Consider the following 17,625-nt stretch of genomic DNA (forward strand, 5'->3'; position numbering starts at 1 on the left):
CAAAAGTGAAATGAAGAATTTTTCAGAGAAAAAGCTGAGAAAATTTATAGTTATCAAACGTGAACTAACAAAATGTATAGCAGGAAGCAAAAAGCAAATCTTCTTGTTCTCTTTCTTACAAATCCTCCAACGGCTTTCCACAGAACTTGGAATAAAATCTACAATCCTTGTCATTTCAGGCACTCGCCTGAATGTTCTGGTCCCTGATGTCTTGGCAGGTCATCTCCTGCCACCCTCACCCCTCCCTCCTCAACAGGTTCAAGCCCTATTAACCTAGTAACATTGTTTTAATTTGTTGACCTTGCCAAACTCCTTCCCCATTGAGGACTTCCACAAATGCTGTTCCCTCTGCCTGGGAACATGGTACATCTGAGTAACTTGTCACTTCCCTCCTTCTTCCCATAGGAATCAGCTTATAACGTTTCATTACATTCTTTATTTTCCCTTCATTACATTTATCTCACATACTAATTGTGTATTTGTACACCTTTTTAATGTCACTCTATTCCAGTAGGAAGGTATCAAGTCTGTTTTGTCTCTTGCCACATATTCAGGAAGTATGCCTAGCAAAAAGTAGGCGCTTCGTATTTGTGGAATGAATGAACAGCTAGATCTGCACGTGAATTCATGAATGCTGTTTACCATGAATGCAATTTCTTAAATGAAACCCACTAACTGGTGGTATTTGCTATTCCTTTATAGGCTCTAGTGGGTCTTTTAAGAACACTGTGTATCGAAATTGCTTCAGTTAGCATTACATGGATTCCTAGTTGTAGTATGGAGAATCAATTAAATGCAACGTATTATATATGAACTTTTAGGGGTACCAGATTCATAGAAATTCTAATGTTTTCTCCAGAAAGAAAAGTGTGTCACATACCTTTATGAATTTATACTAGAAAATGGAAGCACTAGTTTATGATAAGATGTTATAAAATGAAAAGAAAAACGCAGGCAGTGGAAATCCATGTTCCAATATGAGAACTCAGCATTCCTCTGGCATGCCAAGGTGAATCTGTGTTGCAACATCCCCACACTGTGGCCAGATCCAGAATCATTTACTATTCTGTGGGAAAGCATGCATTTCAGGTCTTAGGAAAGCATAATGTATCCAAACATTTGTTCAATACTAAATGAAAGGAATTTGAATAGTTTCTTGAAAATTAATCTTAGTCCGGTATTTTATTAGTAGCCTTGAATCATCATAGCTTAACATCTGCGGGCATGGTTTCCTGTGGCTACTTTTCTAATGGTCCATTCCTCTCCCTTCCATCCTACACATATCCAACATTCTTTTTTAAAACCTCAAATACATTATTTAGAAGGAAATAAAGAGGGAACTGTACTATATTTCTCTTCCTCTATTTTATCAGTAAGTTCCTGTTAATCATTACCGCTTTCCCACAACATTTAGCTAATATACAATTAACCTAAGATGCTAACCTAAGTCAAGCTTAAATTTTACATTTTTTTCAAAACTTTGTGCCAGTAGATTAAATATATAAGATTTATTGTTTTAAGGTATACTCACTTCAAAATGCTTCTGTGCACAACCCTCTTTTTCTAGTATTGAGGGAGGAGTAAAGAGATTTCCTAAATAAAGGACGAAGGAAGAAAAATCTAAATTTCCCAATCCTCCTTGGTCACACCTTTTGAGAGCAAAATGTTTTTGGTTGAAGTGAACTCTCAAAGCAATCTGGCATGTGATAATGTGTTTGACTGCTTTGTTTAAAAAATATTAACCTATAAATTCCCTTACTTGGCTTTCTATGTTAGAATCTGTAGATGGCACAGCAAAGATTTTCCCCAAGTATGTACCTCCAGGAAGGACAGGACAATGTTATCACCACCTTTTGTTTCCTCATTAGCTCCTAACATAATTTGATGTCCAGTGTGAAATCTAATATTCAGAATCACTGAAATAGGTTAAGTCATTTTAAAAATTACTTTATTATGTGTTGGTCCTTGTAAGAGTATAACTGAATCATGCATGATGTGTTACATGTCATGTGACTTTTACCTAGCCCCATAATTTTTCTGGGATTTTCATTTCTCACGTGTTAAATGAAACAGGTTAATTTCCTCTAAGGCCCCTTTCATACTTAAGATTCTATGATGATTCTTCATGTGAAAATAATAATCAAACAAATATAAATTTTTGAACCAAATGCCAAATATTTAGGATTTACTAGGGTTTTCTATTTTTGAAAAATACTTTAAGGAGACAGCAGCTGTGTGTCTGTAAAGACATAAATTATACCATAAAAATGTTCTAAATAAAGGACTTGAGTACATGGAATACCAAAATTATATTGTTATATCTGGGGGACTAGGAATGTCATACGCTGAACAGATTGATTATTGTAGTTAAAAAGAAAAACATAAACAGATTCCATTCAAAGGATATAGCTAAAATAAGTAAACATAACAGGTATTGTCACTAAAATCACTGGAACAAAATCATTTTTAAAACCTGAGGGCTTTGAGATTGAGAGATCCAAAATGACGGAGTAGATAAACACTGTGCCTGCGCCTTCCATGAACACATTAAAATTACAACTAAGTTATAGAACAGTCAACTTGGAGAACCATCTGAAGTCTAGCTGAACAGAAGTTTTATAACTAAGGATATGAAGAATAAGTCACGTTGAGACTGGGAGGGGTGGAGATGTAAAACGGGCTGGTACCAAACCTCCATGTGGAGGGTAAAATTGGGAGGGATACCTGGGCCTCAGAGTTTCCCCCTGGAGGGGGAAGGACTTCAGCCCCACTCCAGGGTCCCCAACCCAGAGTACTGGTGCCAGGAAGAGGAACCCCCCCCCCCCCCGCAACATCTGGCTGTGAAAAACAGGGGATTCCAACCATCCAGGTGGGACAGAAGACTGCAAGACATCCAGACGTCCTCTTAAAGGGCTCATGCACAGACTCACAGGCACTCACCTTGGGCTCCAGCGGAGTAATGGTGGCTCAGGGGGTGTCAGAGGCATACAGGGAGCAGAACGAGGTATGTGGTTTCAAGGCCAGAAATGGAGGACAGTCCCACTTTCCCTGTGAGGGCTCCTTCTCCAGTGTAGCCAGCAGGCAGCCGCCACCTTTAATGTGTTGAGCCCTCCCCCTGTGCTTACAGCCAAATCTGAATCTGATTGGCCTGGTGAGCTCCAGGGCTCCACCCTGATGACTTACTGAGACTCTACCCCACCCAACGCCCCCAGCCTTGGAGGCACTGTCTGGGAGAGCATCCAACCCTGCCTATATCGCACTCTTTCTTGGAAGACCATCTGAGTCCATGGGACCCAGGGGAGTGATGACTGGCCTGAGTGGGCTGAGACTTTTGCTGAGTAGCTCCAGGCTCAACACTGGCACCAAACCAGAGTCTAAATTAACCTGGTGACCATAACACTTCTGTCATGTAAGGTCTCAGCTCCCGCTCCCCACATAAGAATGCAGGATATGGTGAGGCCAAAATGAAACACCCACAGAGCCATGGATAGGGGGTTCATACCACTATATTCTCTCTGGTGGCTGGGTTGGAGACACAGGAAGCAGGAACCACACGATGCACAATCCGCCATCCTCATCTTTGCCAACCACCCCACCAACACTTGCTAGCTGCAATGCACCCTTGCTAGCGTAGCCACGGCAGTTATATCAGTGGCTAATGGCTAACTGCTTACAGCTGATGGCCAACCAGTTACAGCTGATGGCCATCTACTAGCTAGCTGAGCCAGCACCTTTTCACATGAGGTCGAGAGCCTGGAAACTGTTCTCCTGGATCTGTCCCCCCAACTTCCCACTGTAGTGCCTCTCTGATACCCTGCCTCATCCAATTTGCATACCGCATGAGGCTTTGTCAGTGACTGAACTTAAAGGGAGCTGGCAGGTAGCAGTAGGCCTCAGAGTGTCCTGGCTTTTTGCAGAGCTACCCCAGGCCTGGTACTGGTGGCAGCTGTCCTTGGTTCACAGCATGGCCTCTTCTATGTGCCTCCAGGTTTACCACAGGCAGCAAAAAACCACAGATCACTTTGTAACTCCTACCAGGTAGTCCTCAACTGGTCACAGGCAGTGGGTGACATGGGCCTGCACCGGAGCCCCTCCCTAGAGGTCCCAAAACCAACATAGCTAGAGGTCGGCATCAGACCACAGCACAGCACCGCACCACCCAATTAGTCCCACAAGTGCACACACAAAGGGCAGTCTCAACAGGCACCAGAGTCCTCTGCGGTGAATCTCATTCACTGGGGTAAGACACCCACACTGCAGCCCATAAACTGAGGATGTGGCCAAACTCCACAGCCAGTCAGCCTAAGGGTCAATCCCACCAACTGACATGCTAATAGCAATCAAGGCTCAACTATAACAGGAGGGCACACAACCTACGCAAGAGACACTCCTGAAGCATCTGTAGCAGGTGACCAGGGAGATTGTGCCACAGCCGCACAGGGCAACTACTACATAAGCCCACCCGACCAAAACTGGGAGACATAGCAGACCCACCTCATGCATAGAAACAAATTCAGGGAGGCAGCCAAAATGAGGAAAAAAGAAATATGTCCCAAATAAAAGAACAGGAGACATCTCCATAAAAAAGCAGTAAACAAAATGGAAGCAGCAACCTACCAGATACAGACTTCAAACAATGATTATCAGGGGAGACTGGTTAGCTCAGTTGGTTAGAGCGCAGTGCTCTTAACAAGGTTGCTGGTTCGGTCCCCACATGGGCCACTGTGAGCTGCGCCCTCCACAACTAGATTGAAACAACTACTTGACTTGGAGCTGATGGGTCCTGGAAAAACACACTTAAATTAAGACCAAAAAAACACACACAAAAACAAACAAAAAAACAATGGTTATCAGTATGCTCAAGGAACTTAGTGAGAACTTCAACAAAGAGAGTGCAAGCATAAAAAGGACATAGAAACTATACAAAAGAACCAGTCAGAAGTGAAGAATACAGTAACTGAAATGAAGAATGCACTAGAAGGAATCACAAGCAGACTAGATAAAGCAGAGGATTGAATCAGCAATTTTGAAGACAAGGTAGTAGAAAACACCCAATCAGAACAGCAAAAAGAAAAAAAGATTCCAAAAAAATGGGGATAGTTTAAGAGATCTCTGGGACAACATTAAGCATAACAACATTCACATCATAGGGGTACCAGAAGGAAAAGAGAGAAAGCAAGGGATTGAGAACCTATTTGAACAAACAATGACTGTAAACTTTCCTAACTGGGTGAAGGGAATAGACATACAAGCCCAGGAAGTGCAGAGAGTCCTAAACAAGATGAACCCAAACAGGCCCACATCAAGACACATTATAATTAGAATGGCAAAGGTTAAAGGCAAAGAGAAAATCCTAAAAACAGCAAGAGAAAGGCAACTAGTAACTTACAAGGGAGCTCCCATAAAATTGTCAGCTGATTTCTCAACCAAACTTTGCAGGCCAGAAGGAATTGACACAAAATATTCAATGTGATGAAAAGTAAGGACCTACAACCAAGGATACTCTACCCAGAAAGTCTATTATTTAAAAATTGAAAGACAGATAAAATGCTTCCCAGACAAGAAAAAGCTAATAGGAGTTTCTCACTACTAAACCAGTATAGCAAGGAATCTTAGAGGGACTTCTTTAAGATGAGAGGGGGGGAAAAAAATAAAAATTATGAATATTAAAATGGCAATAGCTACATATCGACCAACAATTATTCTCAATGTGAATGGATTAAATGCTCCAATCAAAAGACATAGGAGAGCTGAATGGATAAGAAAATAAAAGCTTTCCATATGCTGTCTACAAGAGAATCACTTCAGATTAAAAGATACATGCACAGATGGAAAGTAAAGAGATGAAAAAAGGTATTTCATAAAAATGGAAATAAAACAAAAAAGCTGGGGTAGCCATACTTTTACCAGACAAAACTGACGTTAAAACAAAGGCTATAACAAGAGACAGAGAAGTACCCAGTAATCCCACTTCTGGGTAATTATCTGAAAAAAATTGGGGGGTTTCAAAATGCTGCTTCGAGGGGATGTGTGCATCCATATGTTCATTGCAGCATTGTTTACAACAGCCAAATGTGGAGGCAGGGTGAAAAAGTGAAGGGATTGGGAAGTTCAAAGCAGTTACAAAATATCATGGGGATGTAAAGTAAAGCACAGGGAATATAGTCAATAATATAGCAATAATTATGTATAGGGCCAAATGAGTACTAGACTAGTTAGGGGGAATCACTGCTTAAATTATGTAAATGTCTAACCTAAAATTAATATAAAATAATACTGAATGTCATATATAATTGAAAAATTAAAAAGGGAGGCGGGAAGGTGAAGGGCAATAAGTGGTTCAAATTTCCAGGTATAAACAAGTAAGTCATGGGGATGTAATGTACAGCATGGGGAATATAGTCAGTAATATTGTGATAGTGTGGTAGGTGTCAGAGCTTGCTGGACTTATCATGGTGATCACTTCTTTAGGTATGTAAACATTGAATAACTATGGTGTACAGCTGAAACTCATATAATATTGTATGTTAGCTATATTTTTAATAAAAATCATTTTTTTAAAAGCACATGAAAAATGCAAAAAAAGAAAACCACACAAAACCTTAGGGCTTTGTAAGATGCCTGTCAATGGAATAAAATGAAGCTAGACTGTTTCACTACACTTCATCTGTCCTGCAACTATTTCTGGAAATGATTGTTTGGTAAATGCCCTAAAGATGAGAAAGTCCCCAGAACAACGATAAATAGAAATGGAAGTAAGAAACAATCAGTCAGAGAATTAGAACCAAATGTCACAATTAATTAAAATAGCATGATAAATTTTATGTTTAAAAACTAAGTTATAATCAGAACTTCATTAATGGAGTTTTTAAACAGTGCATTACATTTTTAACCATTCTTTCCAAACCACTCTTTCGATAGGCACCAATGATCTATGAATCATTAAATTCAGTCCAAGTTCCCTCACCTCACTTCAGCCTGATACTGTGACCACCTACTTAGTCCCTTTCTTAGCACTGGTTATGAAATTCTTCCTGGTTCTCTTCCAGCATCCTAAAAATAGTCATTCTAGAAGATTCTTTTACCACTAATATTTTCTTTGTTTCCTTTAGATGGAATCATAACTACAGTCATCCCTCAGTATCCAGTGGGGATTGCTTCCAGGACCACCCCCAACTCCCCGCAGATACCAAAATCTGCAGATGCTTAAGTTCTTTATATAAAATGGCATAGTATTTGCATATAACCTATGAACATCCTCCCATTTACGTTAAGCCATTTCTAGATTATTTATAATACCTAATACAGTGTAAATAGTTGTTATATTGTATTGTTTAGGGAAAAAATGACAAGAAAAAAATCTGTACATGTTCAGTACAGATGTAACCATCATAGGCCTAAGTACATAGTACACGTCAGCAACAACGTAACTTTTTTTTTTTTCCAATCTGTGGTGGGTTGAATCTGTGGATGTGGAACTGGTGGATATGGAGGGCTGTACATGTCTTCTATCACCATTGAGCAGATACATGGTTCTCAGCTGCCTTCTCAATACCTCTATAAGGAATATATGAAATTCAATGTGTGTAAAATTGAACTTTTTTTAAAACCAGTGCATTCTCCTGATACTTCTTTTTCTATTAATGCCATAACTATGCTGCCATCTAGCCTCCAACACTTGGAGTTATCTATGAACTTTACTTGTCCCTACATCCCATGCTCTGTCCAACTTTGAATTTCTTCATTCTTATCTCAATATTACATCTCACGCCCACTTCCAGTGCCACCCTCCCAGTGACAGGTAAGTCTCCATCACCTTTTGCCTGGAATATTGCAGTAGTTTCTGCAGTATCTTCACATATCAAATTCATCATTTTTATACTCCAAGTCTTGGTCAATTCTGTACCCTTTGAGTATTTCTAAAGCACACACAAACTCTTATATGTAATTCCCTGCTAATAAGCCCTAAATATCTTTCTGTTGTATATGAACAAAACAGAAAACCCTCATAGTCACAGTTTTTCCTGAAGCATCCTACATTATACTTCCTCCTGTTCTCTGCATGTACAGGTGGAACTGGGTGATCCTTGGTTCTCTGAGTTTGCTCCCAGTTTCTGGACAGAAGCGTGTTTCCTCCCACTGCAGTGCCCTGTTCGTTTCCATCTCTGCCTCTCGTCCCTTGGCTTCTTTGGCAAACTTGTTACCGATTCCCTCCAGTCAAAGTTGATCTCCCCACTCTCCCCTAACTTTTATCGTCCTTCAAACAAACCCACATATTTTATAATACTTCAAATATATAAGAAGGTATAGAGAGGGATATAACTAATAAATAAAGAATTAAGGACATAGTGAGGATCTCAGTGTACCCTTCCCCAAAGGAATTTTCCTCACCCTCTCACAGAGGTAAGCATGACCATAATTTTGATGTTTTTTTTCTTTTATGTGCATTCTTTATAATTTTGCTATATGTATGGATGTAATCTTAAATAATATTTTTTTTTCATTTTTCAAAATGTATTGAAATGATGTCATGCTACACATCTTATCCTATAACTTAAGGATCGATGGGGAAGGGGTGTTTGCTCAACATTTAGTCTCGCTGATACATGTAAACCCAACTCATTTATTTTTACTAATACAGAGTATTCCATCATCATAATATGTAATAATTTCATCCATTCTCTGTGTTGATAGACATTTGAATTGCTTCTACTGTTTTATTAATATTACAAACAATATTGCTAAAATCACTTCGTTGTACCTATATTCCAGAGGTTTTTCTGAGTTTATATTACTAGAAGTTAAATAAGTGAGTTGTAAGATTTGTTCCAATATTTATTCCCAGCATTGTTCCCTATGCTCCATATACTCGCTCAAACTTGGTATTTTCAGGGGGTTTTAATTTTTGCTAAATTGAGAATTGTTTCTTATTGTGGTTTTAATTTGTACTCTCCAGATTATATATAAACTTCAAGAAATTTATTAATCACTTGTTTTTCTTCTACAAATTCTTATTTATCTATTTTACCAATTTTTCAATTGAATTGCCTTATACATATTTTAAGATATTTTAAAAATTCTGGATGTATAGCCTTTATCACTCTTATACTTTCAAATATCTTGATCAACTTTGGTCTATGTAGATTTTTTATATTTTCATTGGATGAACAGAATTTTAAAAATAATACTATGATAGCTAATATTATCTAATTATGCTTCACACAAATTAAAGAATTTTATGCAAATGTAGTCCATTTAACCATCTTCCCCATCTTGTTTGGACTATTTTGTCTTGTATAAAAAATACTCCATTATCTCATGGTCATATGTGTTCTTTATTTTCCCCTAAGAGATGGAAAGTTTTGCTTTTCTTATTTACTTCATTAAACCATGTGGAAGTGATTCCTATAGGAGTTGGAGTGGTAATTTGTTTCCATATGGATCATCAGTGGTACTGAAAAAAAAAAAAAATTATCAAGTCTGATCCTTATTTTTTTAAACTGACAATTTAATCCATTTACATTTACATAGCTACTGGTATATTTACACTTATTGCTAATGTTTTATTTAGTGCTTTCTAATTGTCCTTTCTTCATGAATTTTACCCTCATTTTCTATAAACTACATGTTTCCCTTCATTTACTTCCTAAAGATTGTAAATTCAATTTATTTTAGTGGTCACCCTTAAAATTGTAACATGCATAATTACATAAATTCTAGTCAATTTTCTATCCGCCTCCTAATGGATTGTAATGTCTTTTTGGCCATATTTCCAGAAAAGAAACTCTAAACTGTATTTGCTACTTCTTTTATAGCTTGTACCTTAAACTTCCTAATTGTGGTTATTTAGTATCTTATGGTTTATACATAGTATTACATAGTATCTCATAGATTGTAAATTCCTTTAAAATACATATATATCCTCCTCATTTTTTCTCCCCCATAGTGCCTTTAAAAAATACTTGCATAAAGAAAATGTCCAGAATACATTTGCTGTTGAAGACTCAAGGCTGGCTGTCCTAAAATCTCCTGGAGGACACCAAACCTGGGATGAGCCAAGCGTTGGGTGATACAAAAATAAAATAAATGTAATAGATTAGGTTGCTATATTTACTTAGAGTAAAACAACAACAAAAAGAAAGGTAGCACAGCAGGACATCATGGATTTCAAGGGAATAAAAGTTTCAGGAAAACTTGCCAAGTCAGCCAAAAGATCTAGTAAGATTTTTTAAATTTCTAAACACATTTGAAATTTACAGTTACAATAATCAGTGATGACCTTATTGAGAGGAATTTTCAGTAGAATAGTTTGAGCAGAAGCCAAATTGCCGTAGGTTAAGAAGTAAACGGGAGATAAGGAAGAAAAGGAAACAAATGTAGAGTAATTTACAGAGGTTTATTAGGTGTGACAGGAAAGAAATAAGAAGGTAGAATTGAGACTATCTAATGATAGCTTTATTTTCAGATGTTGAGTACACTTTTCAGTTCAGTAACCAGCATCTTTTGTGGAGCTTTTTGATCATAAAAGATAATTTGAAGTTATTTATACACACATATTGTATCTTGCTTACTCACTGGTACCATAGAAGCAAGATTCATTCATGCCTTTTCATACTCCATATACTAACAGAGTACCTTATACACAGACAGTACTCAGAATGAATTTGACGAGGGAATAAAAGTCTCCTCACAATGTCTCATCCTGAACGATGCCTAAACTCAGTATTTTATATGTTTTGCCAGTTATGAGTCAAGTCAGTTCCTTCGGTTTCTGATCTGAGACTACTGTGAGGGAAAACTTCCTTCAACCCTTTGAGTAATACAGAAGTGAAAAATGCATGTATCATTTCTGAATTATGTTTCTACTTACTATGTCTTCCAGGCTGAGTAAATGACTTTCCAGGAGTAAAAGTGGGTAGCAAATGTAACAGACACTGAAATGATTCCTGGGCCTATAGAGGTGGCAACCTTGTCAACCCAGGAGGATTTTACCATCCCACAATTATTTATCCATCCCAGTGAAATTCAGGAACTAGAATAATTGAGTTTTGCTATACCAATAAAAGTATAGAAATTCTTTTAAATTCTCATTTGCATGGTAAAAGTCATGTGACGTGAGCCCCTAGACCTCAGTATCACCAGAGGACTAAGAAATACAAGTTTTGGGGGGGCTGAAGGTGTTACACCATGCCCTCCAGATAATCTAAATGTACACTAAAATTAGAGGACCACTACTCTGATGGATGAAATGGGTTTAAGTTACAAAGTGGAAGATTTCCACTCAATATAAAACTGTGGGTTTTTTAATGAAATATATACATTTTCTTTCAGTTACTTCTAGTAATATTTTTTTTAAATAAATTCATTAAGAAAATTTTTAAACAGAAAACTACAAAGCATAATGATCCCTATTTACAGCTGACAACCATAATTTTTTTCAATAATTATTAAGTCTATTTTCCCTTTTTAAATTTGGTTAGATGTAACATGAATATAATTTTGCTAGAAAAATCTTTCCTCCATTAAAAAAAAAATTGTTGACATATTTAAGGGTAATACAACATGTCTGGGATTTTCCTTAAAAAAGAAAGAACTTTTAACAACTATAGTTGCCCCCACATTAAATGAGCTATCTAGGAGATAGTGTACTACCTCTTATTGAATATGCGCTAAGAAATTTGAGTGATTATCTGTAAGAAATGCTGTTGAAGGAATTTCTGCATTACTTTTTAGGGAGGAATAGATAATCTCTAAGATCTCTCCAAACTCTAAGCCATATAATTAATATGATGAAATATATTATGTATATTAAATGGGATTTTAATTAGAGATTTTTAAATTAGTAAGATAAATTTCTCACTGAAATCACTAGTAGAAAAATATAAATAAATACCTACTCATATGTAAATGTTAGACATTTCATTATCTAAGAAATCTATTTATATAATTATATTAGAAATAGTTTTCAAATTATTAAATCAAATCTTACATATAATCACAATAATCACCACTGAGGATTTACTGCCAAACAATCATCTCCCAATATCAGAGGCACTACATAAATATATCTACATTGCAAACTGTTGAAGGATATATTCCACATTCCTGGAACACAGTAAACTACATAGTCAGAATATAAAATAAACGTTATTGAATAATTGACCATATTTGCAAATACTGCCTTTCTGGTTCAAGGGCATTGCTCCCTTTGAAGAATATAGCAAGGAGATTGTATTTCCCATAAAGCACAGTCGTCACCTAGACCTGAGATATGGTTGGATTTTTACCTCGTTCCAATGCCAATTGATTAGGAATGGTGCCTAGAACAATATACTCAAGAATGTGCGACCTCCTTTGAGCTCAGTGGGAAAAGAGAAGATTGATGATTGGTGTCCGCTATGGTTAGGTGGCGAAGGAGAAAGCAGGGGGTTGGAATTATGTATTTGCTGACCTTATTGCAGACCACTAAACCTTTACATTCTACAAATCTTTGACCCCCACCCCCACCCCCGCACTTGCACCATCTTGACAAGCTGCAAAATTTCTATTCTTTCATGTGAAATTGTTAGCCATTCTTCCAGAATACATCCTCTTCCAGGAAAGTAATGGTTAGGTTATGACGAACAAAAATCACTTTTTTTTCCAGATTTGCATAAGACAGCGTGGCATTCCAGAACGTCCTTTCAGCAGATAGCCATCATCCATCATGAGTATAAAATTAATGAAGAGGGAATGTAAGGTCAACCCAGAAAACATTAATTTGGAAAAGTGAAACCAAAAAGATGTGGATAGTAACGGGGCCCACGTGTGCCAAAAAAATAAATTAATGCTGATTCAGTATTCCTCCCGGTCTGGGTCCAGTAGTGTCCCCTGCCTCGTCCTGAATAGTGATCAACATTCCCCTTGGTGTAGCCATCAGCACAGCGTCTGCCCATCACTCCCCCTCGTTCCCCCCGCCCTGCCCCCACCCTTGCACAGCCAGCTCCCTGCACAAGCAAACATGACTCACCTCATCACATCCTAACTCCTCCTTGTGGGGGGCCTGTCAGTGAAAAGGGACCACGAGAAGTCTGGTTCAGGAAGACACGCACTTCACAGAAAGGTTTACCATGGTGCTTCTGTAAATAATACGCTCTCCTACTGCTCTTAATTTCTTATTTTATTTACGAAAATTCTACTTATACACAATTCCCGGGAACTTACATATTGATAGAAATCAGGCAATGAGGCAATTCTTCTATAATTGTGAAAGCAAGGCCAACACTTTCCGAGTTAATGTTGAACTTGTCCCTCGAGGCCAATGAAGATTTTTGTACTTAGGTTAATATATTTTTTTGTAAATGTCCCATTGGGCCTCTGTTATGAATTGTACTCTCTTAACCTTCTTGCTCAGTCTAACTTGCGGACTTCGCTTTCTCTGCAGCCGCCTCCAGTAGAAGCTATTTTGTCTGCCGTGCTCCTCGGATCAGTCGGCAGGCATGTGACCGTTCTTCCTCACTCCTTCCTGAAAATGCTCAGTTCTGAATCTCATCAGACTATGAATCTCATCAGACTATGAATCTCATCAGTCTGAATGCCATCAGACTATGCCAAACCACCCCGTCCTCAGTGCAATCATCTACAGATCCTAGGTCACTCCCCTCCTTTAAGGATTTTAAATCCTGGCCCCGTTTCTTTCTCTGACGTTGTTCCTGTGGTTTCACAGATGGTCACGCCAATAACCAGTAACTACACCTTTCCTTGTCCTGCTCTGCTCCGGTGGTCCCGCCCTCCCGCCCCCTCTGCTATGGACTGAGTTGTGTGCTCCCAAATATCATGTGCTGAAGCCCTGCCCCTAATATGATGGTATTTGGAGATGGGGCACCTGGGAGGTAATCAGGTTTGGATGAGGTCGTGAGGGTGGGGCCCCAGGATGGGATTAGTGAGTGCCCTCATAAGAAGGCACCAGAAAGCTTGCTTTCTGTCTCCGTGCACATGCGCCACGTGGCCTCTGTCGCAAACTACCTCATTTCTCTTCTCCCTTTTAGATCACAACTCTTGTAAAGTGTCTACTACCTGCATTCTCTCGAACTCATACAATTTAAGTTTCTACCCTCTGTCACTACATTGAAGTGGCCCTAGTCAAGGCCACCCAAAGACTTAAGTTACTCACTCCTTCCTCCTTGAAACACTTTCCTCAAGGGGCTTCTAGGACACCACCTTTCTTTGGTTTTCTTTGTATCTAACTGGCCACTGTTTCTCTATTTCCCTTACTGACTCTTCATTTCCCTGACCTCTTAACACTGGACCAGAACTCAGTCTCAGACTTCTTCAGTACTTGAGTTTATACCTTGATGGCCTCAGCCAGCATCTTGGCACTAAGTAACATTGTTGTGCTAATGATTTCCAAATGTATACCTTTGATTGGAGTGTGTTCTCCAAACACATGCTTTAGGCTTTCTTGACAGTTTCAGATACTGCTTAAGAAAATCCAGAGGTATCAGTTCATTGTCAATTGCAAACAATATTTCCACTTAGATATCTAATCAACATCTCCAATTAGCATATTTTAAAAAATACTCCTGGTCTTTCTCCACATCACTCTTACCCCAACTCTGTTCCTCCTGCAGCTTCCTCCATCTTAGTTCACTGCAAGTCCATCCTCCAGGCGCTCAGGCCAGAAACTGAAGTCATCATGGAGTCTTCTCTGTCTTGGAATCAGGAAATTCTGTCCACTCCCCCTTCAAACAATATCTTGAGTCTCACTAGTTCTCCCAATCTCCACCGCTACCATCCTGATCTAAGCTACAACTATGATCTCTCATCTGGTTTACTGCAAACAACTTCCTAACTGGTCTTACTGCTTCTACCCACCCGTTGCCCTTACTCATTCTCATCCCAAGGATACTTTTCAAAAATCAGATCACACTACTTCTCTGTTCAAAACGCACCAATGGCTTAACATGGTACTTAGGGTATAAACCAAAGTTCTTATGATGACCTGTAAGGCTATGAGGCTTTGTGCACCTTGCTATTTCTAATTTTCTGCTACTCCACCTCTTACTCACTGATTCATTCTGGCCATCGGTGTCCTTGATGTTCCTCAGATCTGCTAACCATGCTCTGACTCAAGGCTTTTGTACTTGCTGTTCCCTCTACCTGGATAGCCACGATGCACTCCCACAAGGCTTCCAACCCTGCTGAAATTTTGCCTGCTCAGGAAAGTTTTCCCTCACTGTTCTATATACAAAATAACTTCTCCTTCACAACATAACCCTCTTGCCTGCTCTTTTTCTCCCCAATAGCATGTATCACCATCTAGTCTGTTTCTTTCTTTTCTTGCCCTGCTAGGAGGTAAGCTCCATGAGGACTGGAAGGAATTTTTTTCTCTTCCGTTCACTGCTCTTTCAATTACCACCAAGGATAGTGCTTAGAACATAGCAAGCACAGAATAAAATCTTAGTGAATAAATGATCGAATAGATGAGTAAGTTAACAATGCAGAAGGGGTTTTTCACATTTCCAATAGCATCTTATTATGTACAAGGTTCTGTATAACAGATTTTGATCAAATCATGTTTATTAACCCTGGAATAAAATCCAGATTAAAAGATCTTTAAAGTCATGTTGGTATTAACTATTAATAAATATTAGTTAATGTTTCGTATCTGTTCTTTTCATTCCCAAATCACCACTGAGCCCAACATACATTCCTCATATTCATACATTGCTGTAATCTGCTGACTTGCTTCTCTACCCCACTTACTACTACTGTTTCTATCTAATCTACTCTACATCCCCCTGCCAAATTAAGCTTTCTAAAGAGCACTATGAATATCACACCCCGGCTTATGAAATTGCTGAGGCATCTCAGCGCCTATTAACATGAAGTCTCACGCTGGCCCTAACCCACATCTACTCCACCGACTCACGCTGCACTCGCTCCACGGAGCCTTCGTGGGCATCACTGATTCTGCCTGTAAAGTTGCTTCTTTCCATCAGACACAGGCAAACTTTTTCTGTTAAAGATCAAGGAGTAACACATATTTTAGGCTTTGCATGCCATGACAATCTCAGTCCCAACGACTCGACTCAACTCTGCCCTGGGGAGCAAAACACAGCCCCACAATCAATGGATGAGCGTAGATGAGGTCCAGTAAAATTTGAATTTCACATAATTTTCAGCTGTTACCAAATATTATTTTGTTTTTAACCATGTAAAAATATTAAAACCATCCTTAGCTTGAGGTGTTACACAAAAGACAGATGCTGGGCATGCTGGGCAGGCTTTGACTCTTGGGCCCTAGTCTGCCCTAGTCTTCTTCGTGGCTAAGTTCTGCTCTGTTTATAGTTCCGTCTACTCTGCAAATGCTTCCAGATTGGTAGTATAACTGTGCTGTCCTCTTCCTATGAATTTTCTTCTGTTTATGTAAAAATATTTACCATATTCTATACTGCTGTGTAAACCCAGTGCCCAGCAAAGCCTCATGTCAATACTACTGTTTGCTATTTGCTCTTGACAAAGATAATGTGGATGTTGGTCACATCACATTAAACCTTGCCACACAAAATATATAGATCATTTTTTTAATTTTAAAGAGACTTCCTCACCACCCACACACTATTTTTACATTTCTGCATTGGATTTTTTTTTTTTTTCTAACTCCATTATATCCATTGAGTGTGATGCCAAGTTTTAGCACCAAAAAGTCATTGAATCAATGGAGCAACTTATCATCAGTAGAATCTTACATTCAGACAAATACAGGGCACTTTCTCATCAGAAAAGAAAAAATTTCTCCTGGAAATTTTTCTTTTAATTTCCAGCCTATGCTATAATGCCCACAGCTTCCTAGATCTAGGAATATGCTTTTGATATGAAATATTCTGTAGATTATTCAGATCTTGTCCTAATTTGTTTTGGAAAATATTACCACATATCTAAAGCATCAATGAAAGTGGTTTTCCTCCCAAACATTATCTATCTGAATCAATGAACTAAGGCCAATTTAAGTAATATAAAGTCCTGCTCTCCAAACTTGTTTGCTTGCATATCCCGTAACATAATGTTTGCAAACTTCACCCCTCACAAATTTTGAACTGACAGCTAAAATATTTCATTACATTATTAAATAGTTGAAAAGGAGTAATTTCCATTTTTTGAAATAAAAGTATTGTCTTTAAAATGCATCCAAAAACCTCATTGAATTATATACTCACAGTGTGTTATATTTTACTCCCAAGACTTATTGATCATGGTGCATTTCAATGCAAGAAAAATATCATTGTAGTTTCCCTACAATGTTGTACTAAAATTATTTTCTGGAGTTATTATAATTTTTAGTATTATATAATTGATCAAAACAACGTAACTACTTCACACATTTTACTGGAAATCCATAATTTAATAAGATGGGTTTATGGTTTGTATAAGTCAGAGCTGGTCATCAATTCTATTCTTTTTTTTTATATACAATGCTTACATTAGTAAGTAGAGAGGAATGAAATTGTCACCTAATACTTTGAACATATTCCTAAGTAAGATTTGTACATTTTGGCGTACATAAACTTTACATCAAAAGGAAAAAAATCAGATAGTAATTTATTGCCAAGATTTATTTTCAGTGAGTGATCAGATGAAAACTTA

Source organism: Rhinolophus sinicus, chromosome 17 (assembly GCF_057876585.1).
Source record: "Rhinolophus sinicus isolate RSI-liver-muscle chromosome 17, RSI-T2T, whole genome shotgun sequence".
NCBI classification, from domain to species: Eukaryota; Metazoa; Chordata; class Mammalia; order Chiroptera; family Rhinolophidae; genus Rhinolophus; species Rhinolophus sinicus.